Here is a 9,387-nt window from a genome sequence, read left to right on the forward strand (position 1 = left end):
TTCCTCGTCATTGAAGATGATATGTTACTTAGCCTCTCAGGTTCAGCAATATGTTTCTTAAAGTTTTTTGCAGTGCAACAGAATTATTTATATTTGAAGATATTAAGTAACAATTTTGCTGTTTTGTTACCAAAAAATATCAATTGGGTTTTGCACTGCCATAGCCTAAACATAAACGCTGCCACAACCAGGGTAAAACAAAAACAATTTATTAGATATAACAACAGAAATCCCCCCTTAAAAAACATTCAGACAACTAGAATACAACTCTTATCACTTACAAACAACAACAACAACAAAATTAGTAAACCCGTGCCTGCAAAATTAGATATGAATGTTGATAAACAATACAGTATAAATCTCAATGTGATTAAATTCAATAGATATCAAAGGAATTAGCAAAAAGAACCAGAAGAATAAAAACCTAATTCACAAAGAATATTACAATGTTTCAGAATTGAACCACTTCTCAATATCAAACAATAAATATTTCTAATTGTATCTCATTAATAAGTACTCTTTTACAATATTAATATCTGTACATTACCGTTAGAAGAAGCTTTTGTCAATTTCTTAATACATACATAATTAAAATCAACATGCTCTAGAAAGAAGGTTAGTGATTTAATATAACTAAAAATTCATATGTGAACTAAATGATAGAAAGAATAATAAAGTAAGAAATACCATAGCAAAATAAAAGTAGAATTTGTTAATATATCTTTAAGATAACTCTTTCATTCCTGTGATCATCCTATAAACCCTTTTCTGAATCATTTTCAATAAGCCAATATCGTTTATTGGATAAGGAGACCAAAACTGTATCCAGTATTGTAACTGAGGCCTAACTAGTGATATTTATAATGATGTAGTTGCGTGTTTTGACTTGTAATTCTATAAATACACCATAAAACTCTACTGGCTTTACTACTAGCACTATTTCAATGGCTGGAGTAACTTATCCATCACTATGAAAAAATCCTTTGCTGTAGTAATGCTACTGAGATATTTCCTTTCTATAGTAAGTATGTGAAACAGGTCATGTCAGACAAAATGTATTATCTTGAACTTAACTTTACTTGCCAAATATTTATTCAATTAACTAGTTGATTCATCATTCTGTAGTACCTGAACATCCTCAGGAAATACCGAGAACCTAATCTGCAAGTCTTGCTAATAAGCTCCTATTAATATCATTATTTAAATAAGAAAATGCAAAAACCTTAGCACTGATTCTTGAGAGACTCCACTATTGACAAGGGTTCAGTTTGACTGGACTCCATTAATAAACGTTTTTTTAACTTTCTTCCATGTAATGATTTTACAGCCTGGTGATTAGGGCACTTGACTCGCAATCTGTGGGTGATGTTTTTAAATCCTGTCACTGAACATGTTTTCCCTTTCAGCCATGAGAGTGTTATAACCTGATGATCAATCCCACTACTTGTTAGCATACAGTAGCCAAGAAGTTGGTGGTGGGCGATGTTGACTACGTTTTGTTCCTTCTAGTCTATCACTTCCAATTTGGGATGGGTAGTGCAGATAGCACTTGAGTAACTTTGCATGAAATTCAACAAGCAAGATCACCAAACTCTGTCAATGTGATTTTCTTAGCTAATCTTTTGTGTGGAACCTTATCAGTTCATGCCATTTCCTTCGTCAAAGTAACACGTAGCCAGAGCTAAAAAAATAGTCACTACTGGTGACCAAAAATAAGGAATGTCTGGTAAGTAGAAATACTGTATTCATGCACTACATTTTATCAACCAAAAAAGAAAAGGAAATTGAATTTTCAAATGTTTAATGATCTGTAAGGTGGGTGCCCTTGTTGTAAAGACTTAATATGATTACTCTACAGCGGTGCATGGAAATGACTACCGATCTTCCATTCGATCCATCTATACAATACTAGTTCTTTTCACAGTAACTTCTACTCTACCACCATTATTGGGTGTGAAGGATGTTGCCTCCCATTGAGTGATACCTCACTAGGCTACCCTTCCCCCTCCAGTGGGTGACATGCTCTGTGGGATTTCTCTTTCCCATGCTGTAATTTCATTATGATTCATGTAATATGTTTCTATAATTTGGACTTTTTATGGTTGATGTAATATGTTTTATGATGAACAAGACTTTATGATTGATGTAATATGTGTTTCTATGATGAATAAGACTTTATGGTTGATGTAATATGTGTTTCTGTGATAAACAAGACCATTACGGTTGATGTAATATATGTTTCTGTGATAAACAAGACTGTTACGGTTGATGTAATATATGTTTCTGTGATAAACAAGACTGTTACGGTTGATGTAATATATGTTTCTGTGATGAACAAGACTTATGGTTGATGTAATATACGTTTCTGTGATAAACAAGATTGTTACGGTTGATGTAATATATGTTTCTGTGATGAAAGTAAGTCTTTTTCATCACAGAAACATGTATTACATCAACCGTAATGGTCTTATTCATCACAGAAACATATATTACATCAACCGTAACAATCTTGTTTATCACAGAAACATATATTACATCAATCATAACAGTCTTATTCATCAGATAAACGTATATTACATCAACCGTAAGTCTTGGGTTGATGTAATATACGTTTCTCTGATGAACAAGACTGTTACGGTTGATGTAATATATGTTTCTGTGATGAACAAGATTGTTACGGTTGATGTAATATATGTTTCTGTGATGAACAAGACCATTACTGTTGATGTAATATAGGTTTCTGTGATAAACAAGACCATTACGATTGATGTAATATATGTTTCTGTGATGAACAAGACCATTACTGTTGATGTAATATAGGTTTCTGTGATAAACAAGACCATTACGATTGATGTAATATATGTTTCTGTGATGAACAAGACCATTACGGTTGATGTAATATACGTTTCTGTGATGAACAAGACCGTTACAATTGATGTAATATACGTTTCTGTGATGAACAAGACCGTTACAATTGATGTAATATACGTTTCTGTGATGAACAAGACTGTTACGGTTGATGTAATATACGTTTCTGTGATGAACAAGACCGTTATGGTTGATGTAATATACGTTTCTGTGATAAACAAGATTGTTACGGTTGATGTAATATAGGTTTCTGTAATAAACAAGATTGTTACGGTTGATGTAATATACGTTTCTGTGATGAACAAGGCTGTTATGGTTGATGTAATTACGTTTCTGTGATGAACAAGACCGTTACAATTGATGTAATGATATATATGATTTCATCTACCAGTCATATTAGTTGATCACAAACATACAAGATTCTATTACTCGTGCAATTAAAATTATTCCTTGATGAGTAAGAGCTACAAAGTTAATGCAATGCTTACAGCAAGAGAAAAATTTAAGTTACCTCCAGTCCAAACAAAGCTTCTGGTAAGTGTCATTAGAATAGTTCAACAGTCAGAATGTTAAGCTGAGTTAACTAAGTTTGCTTGAATCTTTTTTCTAGTAAAAATAATGTTAATGCTAGGAAATTCTTAAATCTTAAAAATTAAAACTATAAACTAATAGTTATGAAGTTAATCAAACACTCAACATCTGAAGAATGAACAAACTTCCAGAAATCACTCTAACATACTTTTAATGAATATTTTGTGTAGAAAGTTTCTGTTTTGTGAAAGTTTGAACAATTATGTTAATTATGCATAATCCTGCAGTGCACGACTAATGATACTTGAGCCCATGTAAAACAGCACGTGCCCTATGCCTTTAGGTTTGTAACTGAGCCATGGTGAAAGTATAATTATGTTTAAGTTTTAATAGATGATTTTTGTGGAGAGTATTAGCAGTCTCCTGTTCCATCCACGATTTGATTGAAACGGTATCATAATAGTTTGTTTTGAAATATCACATGTTACAATAATTAGCGAGTCTAAATCAGTTTCTATTGTGTGACTAGAAAATAGGACCTTATAATGACATTTAAGTAAGTATCAATTTATGCATCTTAATAATCTTGTAATTCCTGGCAATATATTTATGTTTGCACTTTCTTTAAAATATTAAATCAATGCGTACTTCATTCACTTTCAGTATTCATATGTAACTTGTTCTGTAACGTACATCTTCATTTATGAGCTAACTCAGTCAACCAAAATATTTTATCATCTCTGCAGAAAAGCTTAAGGTGTATCCATGGGCAGCCAGTAAATGCAAATGGAACTGGTGATGATTTTTCCTGGAGGCATTCATTGGAAGTTTGTACCTGCTTGGATTTTAAGAATCTTTGGGTTAGTCTAAAATGAGAGTATCTTTTAGTATTGATTACAGTTATATTGTTATGGAAAGCTTTTTTATGTGTTTAGGTTTCAGTAGCTCCAGCAGCTAGACTTGTTTACAGCTAAAGTTGAATTAAATGATATACCATTCAGTGCCTCAGGATTAGGTGTTTTGTTGAGTAATGAACAATGCTAGTCAGGGCTCTTTGAAAACTTTACTATTATAGTGTGGTGGCAGCATTAAAAACAATTTATAGGACAAAGCATAATATGTATTGATTTAAAAAACAAACAAACCTAAAACAGTTTAGGTAAGACAGTACATGTAAAAGATACAACACTATAGTAAATTCAGTGTAAGAGGAGTAAACTGGGTTTTTAGTCTTTGTTCAGAAACCTTAAAGGAAAAAGTCTGGTATGATTTTCTGTTCCCCCCTCCTTCTCCAACTTTTTAAGGTGTGTTGTAAACCAATTGTGGTAGCAGCATTCTTCTGTGAGTGTTTGAATCATACAGAAAAAGCTGTAAAAATCACAACAGATTTTCAATATATCATTTAAAAGTAGTTTCATCGGTAATATCCAATCAGATGCTATGTAACACATCTTTCACTGCTTCAACATAAAACATTCATTAACTTTATTAAACCTTTCAAGTGTGTACACATATCTTATTAAACAGTTAGTGTAAGAAGTGGACTGCCAGCAAACATCGATCATAATACATTTAGATAGGAACTGTTTGGAAATAATAACAATTCAGTATTACTTTAAAATAATAATGAACTTTATAAAATCAGCATTGCCGGTCCTAGTTGTCATCTTGATGTCATAACGGATAATAGCACCCAAAGGTGTTGGAGATATTCCATCTACCAGACAAATGCTGATGTAAAACTAGCTGACTGTTGTGGGAAATCAGGTAAGGGTATGGAGTCGAGTGTTTACATCCACAATGTCTCAAATCCTCCTGCCTTTCACTGTCTGCAGCCAGTTGTGGGAAATCAGGTAAGGGTATGGAGTCGAGTGTTTACATCTACAACGTTTCAAATCCTCCTGCCTTTCACTGTCTGCAGCCAGTTGTGGGAAGGGCAGTTACTTTTAGACTTCTTTAATCTAGAACTGAAACCACTCTACAATTTCTACTATGCGAATCTCCTAACCTTTGCCCTTACATTCAAGCATTAGAACAAAATGTATTAACTGTTAGTATATATGTTTTGAAATTAAGTATTGCTACCTTTCATAATTTTAATTTTGTTGGGTTGAAATTATAAAAACTGTAGTACAAAACTAGTACTTAATACTAAAATATGCTACTACAGAAATCTTACCATCATAGACTTGTTTTAAAAGTGTCAGTCAAGTTGAATAAGTAGACATTTTAAAAGGGAAGGGATTAGAAATATTTACTATCATATTTTGACAATATTTTGTTGAAATAGAACATTTTATTACCAACTTTTATGTATTTCTTACTCGTGATTATGGTTATTCCATTGCCATATTTAAGAGGCAAATTTTTTTTTAGACATCTGAATATATTCAAAACTACTGTTGCCATCTGTTGGATGTAAAGTAAAGTACAAATAATAGTAAGATACTACTTTCTTTTTAGCAGTTCGGTAAACTTTTACCTTAATTTTACTTCATTAGCCAAACGACTAAATTTTATATTCCATCTTTGTTTACAGATTGTGGTTACGTTGAGAGAATTCCAGTTTATATAGTAAAATGTAAATGATTTTTTTTAAATTAATTAAAACATCACTAGGTAAATAATTTGGCTTTAGGCCTAAGAGTGCTTATTATAAGGACACTGAAAGTACTTTGTGAGCATGAAACATAATACATATATATATTTTTTAAATCATCTATACAGTGTTTTATGGGTGAACTTGTTGGTTGCATGAAAAATGTGGAAGTTGTTCTTTTCATACTTGTGTTGAGGTCTAACGTTTGATATACTTTTCTGTCATCCAAAGAAGTGCAGTTGAAGTATACAATAAGTTATAGTTCTGTATTATACCAGTAGTTGTAGAAAGATACAAGTTGGTTGCTTGAATTCATTCTGCAGTATGTTAACTTTAATATCTCTTATGTGATTAAATAGTAAAGGTGAGTTTCAGAAGTATTGCTATATAGAAGGCTAACGTCTGCTGTCCGATTCCATTGTTTTTTAGCCATAGCAAACAAACTGTTTGTTGAATATATATACAAAGGTACCTGCTATAAACCATCACTTTCATTTGGTGTCAGCTTCATGTATTTTACTACCAATCTCCTCTCTCAGTTGAACCCTAATTAGTGTCAGCTTCAAGTATTTTACTACCAATCTCCTCTCTCAGTTGAACCCTAATTAGTGTCACTAAGTCAGTAAAGTTGAAGTGGCTGCCAAATTTGAAATGTTAAGTCTGGTTGCTCATTCACTTAGATGTGATATTTAGGGATTCACTTGCTTTCCTCTATCAAACTTATCAAAATTGGTTCTGCCACTTCTACAAATTAACTTGTGATAAATATGCTTTATACTCATAGATAAACTTCAGAACAAATACACATTGTTATAGCTATAACAAGTTGTGTCTTTACAGGACACTTGATATTCTTATGTCATGTAAATATTTATACTTGATTATAATTAGTTTTATTTTTTGGAAATTACAAATATTTCCTTAGTTTATGATAATGTGAAATTTTAATTTTTACACGCAAGACTATATGTTGTACTAGTTGTTGATAAGAAGAGTCTGGAACGATTAGTATTTTTAATTTTTTTTTCTTCTATAATTAGGAAAGTTACCTTCAACATGTAAGAACTGAAATGGGTGCTGTTTGATACCTTGAGAGGCAACAACTCTGGATAGGTGAAACCCATGTGAGGGATTGAACCTCAGATCTTGTATGGAAAGAAGTTTACTTTATACACACATGCAGTCTTTTGTTCAATTGTTTATCTTGTCTTTTAGGAAGTTTTCTGCCATTAAGTTTCCTAAAACACTGAAGAAATTGAGCTACTGTTTAATTTTTGAAAATGATGGATGTAATAATGAAAGTTTTAAACAAGTCTTTCTCAATGTTTATAACAGAGATTGAGTTTTATAATTACTTATAGGTTAATCTAATCGTTCACATTAAGCCTATAAAATAAGCAACATATTTTGGTAAAACTTTCTGTTTAGTTAAAAAAAAAAAGATTCTAGCTTCAAATATTTTTATCAAACCTAAATGAATAGATTTCCCCTCAAATTTGATGACAAGAAATCCACATTTTGCAGCTGGCTTGAACGAGTAGTGAAAGAAAATATATTACAAATGTACAACATTTCAACCAGCTTATTTAACTGACGATAAGTAGTATTTCCTCAGTAATTTAGTTTCTGACACTGATAAATCTGAAAATCATAACATTTTGTACCTAGTAGCACACAACAACTACTGTTGGCTAATTTTTAATAAAGTAATTTGTGTAAGTAATGTTTCCTAGCATTAATTCTTGCATGTGAAATTTTTTTACACGACAGAGCGGCATGTGGTCTCACTTGGGTTATATTAATATAACCCAAGTGAGACCACATGCCACTCTGTCATGTAAAAAAATTTCACATGCATTAAATAATATAACCCAAGTGAGACAACATGCCACTCTGTCATGTACAAAAATTTCACATGCATTAAATAGTTAGTTTGATCTGTATAGATAGCTTAATTTTGATCAGAAATTATTTATAAATCTGTTAATTTGTCCATCAAATTCAAAAAATCATATTATCACTGGTATAAAATTATGATATCATAACACGACAAAACTATCCCCACTGTCTGTATTAACGAATTATCTTAGTTCAAAATACTGTATTACTATTTGAACAAAACAGAAATCACAGACTTACCGTTTATATTAATTTATCTTAGCTAGTCCAAAACACCATACAGACAGTATTAATATTACCTACAGTTGGAACTCAGTTTAAAGGCAGTGCTTTAGCAGCATGAAGACCATCTGGCTTGTAATGTATGAAACACACAAAAAAAAAAATGTAACTGCATTCAGTGAGCCAATAAAACGAGTAGAACCCAATTTTATAACTAAAAAATTTTATTAAATAATTAATGAAACCAACTGTGTAAAAAAACTGATGAAAAAAAGAAGATAATCACAAGAAAGCTGAAACCTATAATAATTAGTATGAATTGAATCATCAGTTTGGGACCATCACTGTTGATGATATACTTACAACTTGTTAGTTTATGTGGGGTTTGTATTATAACAGTTTTTTTAATGTATTAATATTGGTTAATAATGTTATTTGTAATAAATATAAAGCAACACCTGTTCTTAAAACACAAAAAGGTATTAAAATTTTTCTGGCTCACTTATAATTAAAAGTTTACATATTTTTATATAGGATGTAGCTGAAACTTTTTAAGTTTTATTAATTTTTCTTTGTTTCTGCATCTGAGGGCAGGAAAGTTTGATAAGAAAATTATTTCAGTTTTTCCAGCTAATAGAATATATAATTCAGTGTGATGAACCAGTGGACTTCACAACCTACTGTTGACCAGTGATAAGTTAAACAATACCTGGTGAGTTATTGAAAAAGTAATCTTAGTGATATAAGCATCTGGTCAGTTACGGGAGAGACTCTCTTGGTTATTCTACATCTGGTCAGTTAGAGAAGAGACTGTCTTGATTATTCTACATTTGATCAGTTACAGGAGAGACCATCTTGTTAATTGAACATCTGGTCAGTTAGAGAAGCTGTCTTATATTGTTATTGAACACCTGATCAGTTAGAGAAGCTGTCTTACATGGTTATTGAACACCTGATCAGTTAGAGAAGCTGTCTTACATGGTTATTGAACAACTGATCAGTTAGAGAAGCTGTCTTACATGGTTATTGAACAACTGATCAGTTAGAGAAGCTGTCTTATATTGTTATTGAACACCTGATCAATTAGAGAAGCTGTTTTACTTGGTTATTGAACACCTGATCAATTAGAGAAGCTGTTTTACTTGGTTATTGAACACCTGATCAATTAGAGAAGCTGTTTTACTTGGTTATTGAACACCTGATCAATTAGATAAGCTGTTTTACTTGGTTATTGAACACCTGATCAGTTATTATTGGAATTATTTGTT

The 9,387-nt window shown here is 31.6% G+C and overlaps 1 long non-coding RNA gene across 4 annotated transcripts in view; it reads left to right on the forward strand.

Annotated features, from left to right (window-relative positions):
• The window catches only part of LOC111083152, an 11,655-nt gene extending 2,355 nt beyond the window's left edge, over positions 1–9,300 (forward strand). For 2 of the 4 annotated variants that reach the window (XR_002608833.1, XR_002608835.1), the window contains 2 exons: positions 4,146–4,259; positions 7,039–7,919. This is a non-coding gene — a long non-coding RNA (uncharacterized LOC111083152). Of the gene's footprint in view, positions 1–4,145; positions 4,260–7,038; positions 7,920–8,740 lie in introns of those variants that run through there. The other 2 variants (XR_002608832.1, XR_002608834.1) reach the window with 2 other exon arrangements.
• Positions 9,301–9,387: the final 87 nt, after the last annotated feature.

Source organism: Limulus polyphemus, unplaced genomic scaffold (genome assembly GCF_000517525.1).
Source record: "Limulus polyphemus unplaced genomic scaffold, Limulus_polyphemus-2.1.2 Scaffold8369, whole genome shotgun sequence".
Taxonomy (NCBI): domain Eukaryota; kingdom Metazoa; phylum Arthropoda; class Merostomata; order Xiphosura; family Limulidae; genus Limulus; species Limulus polyphemus.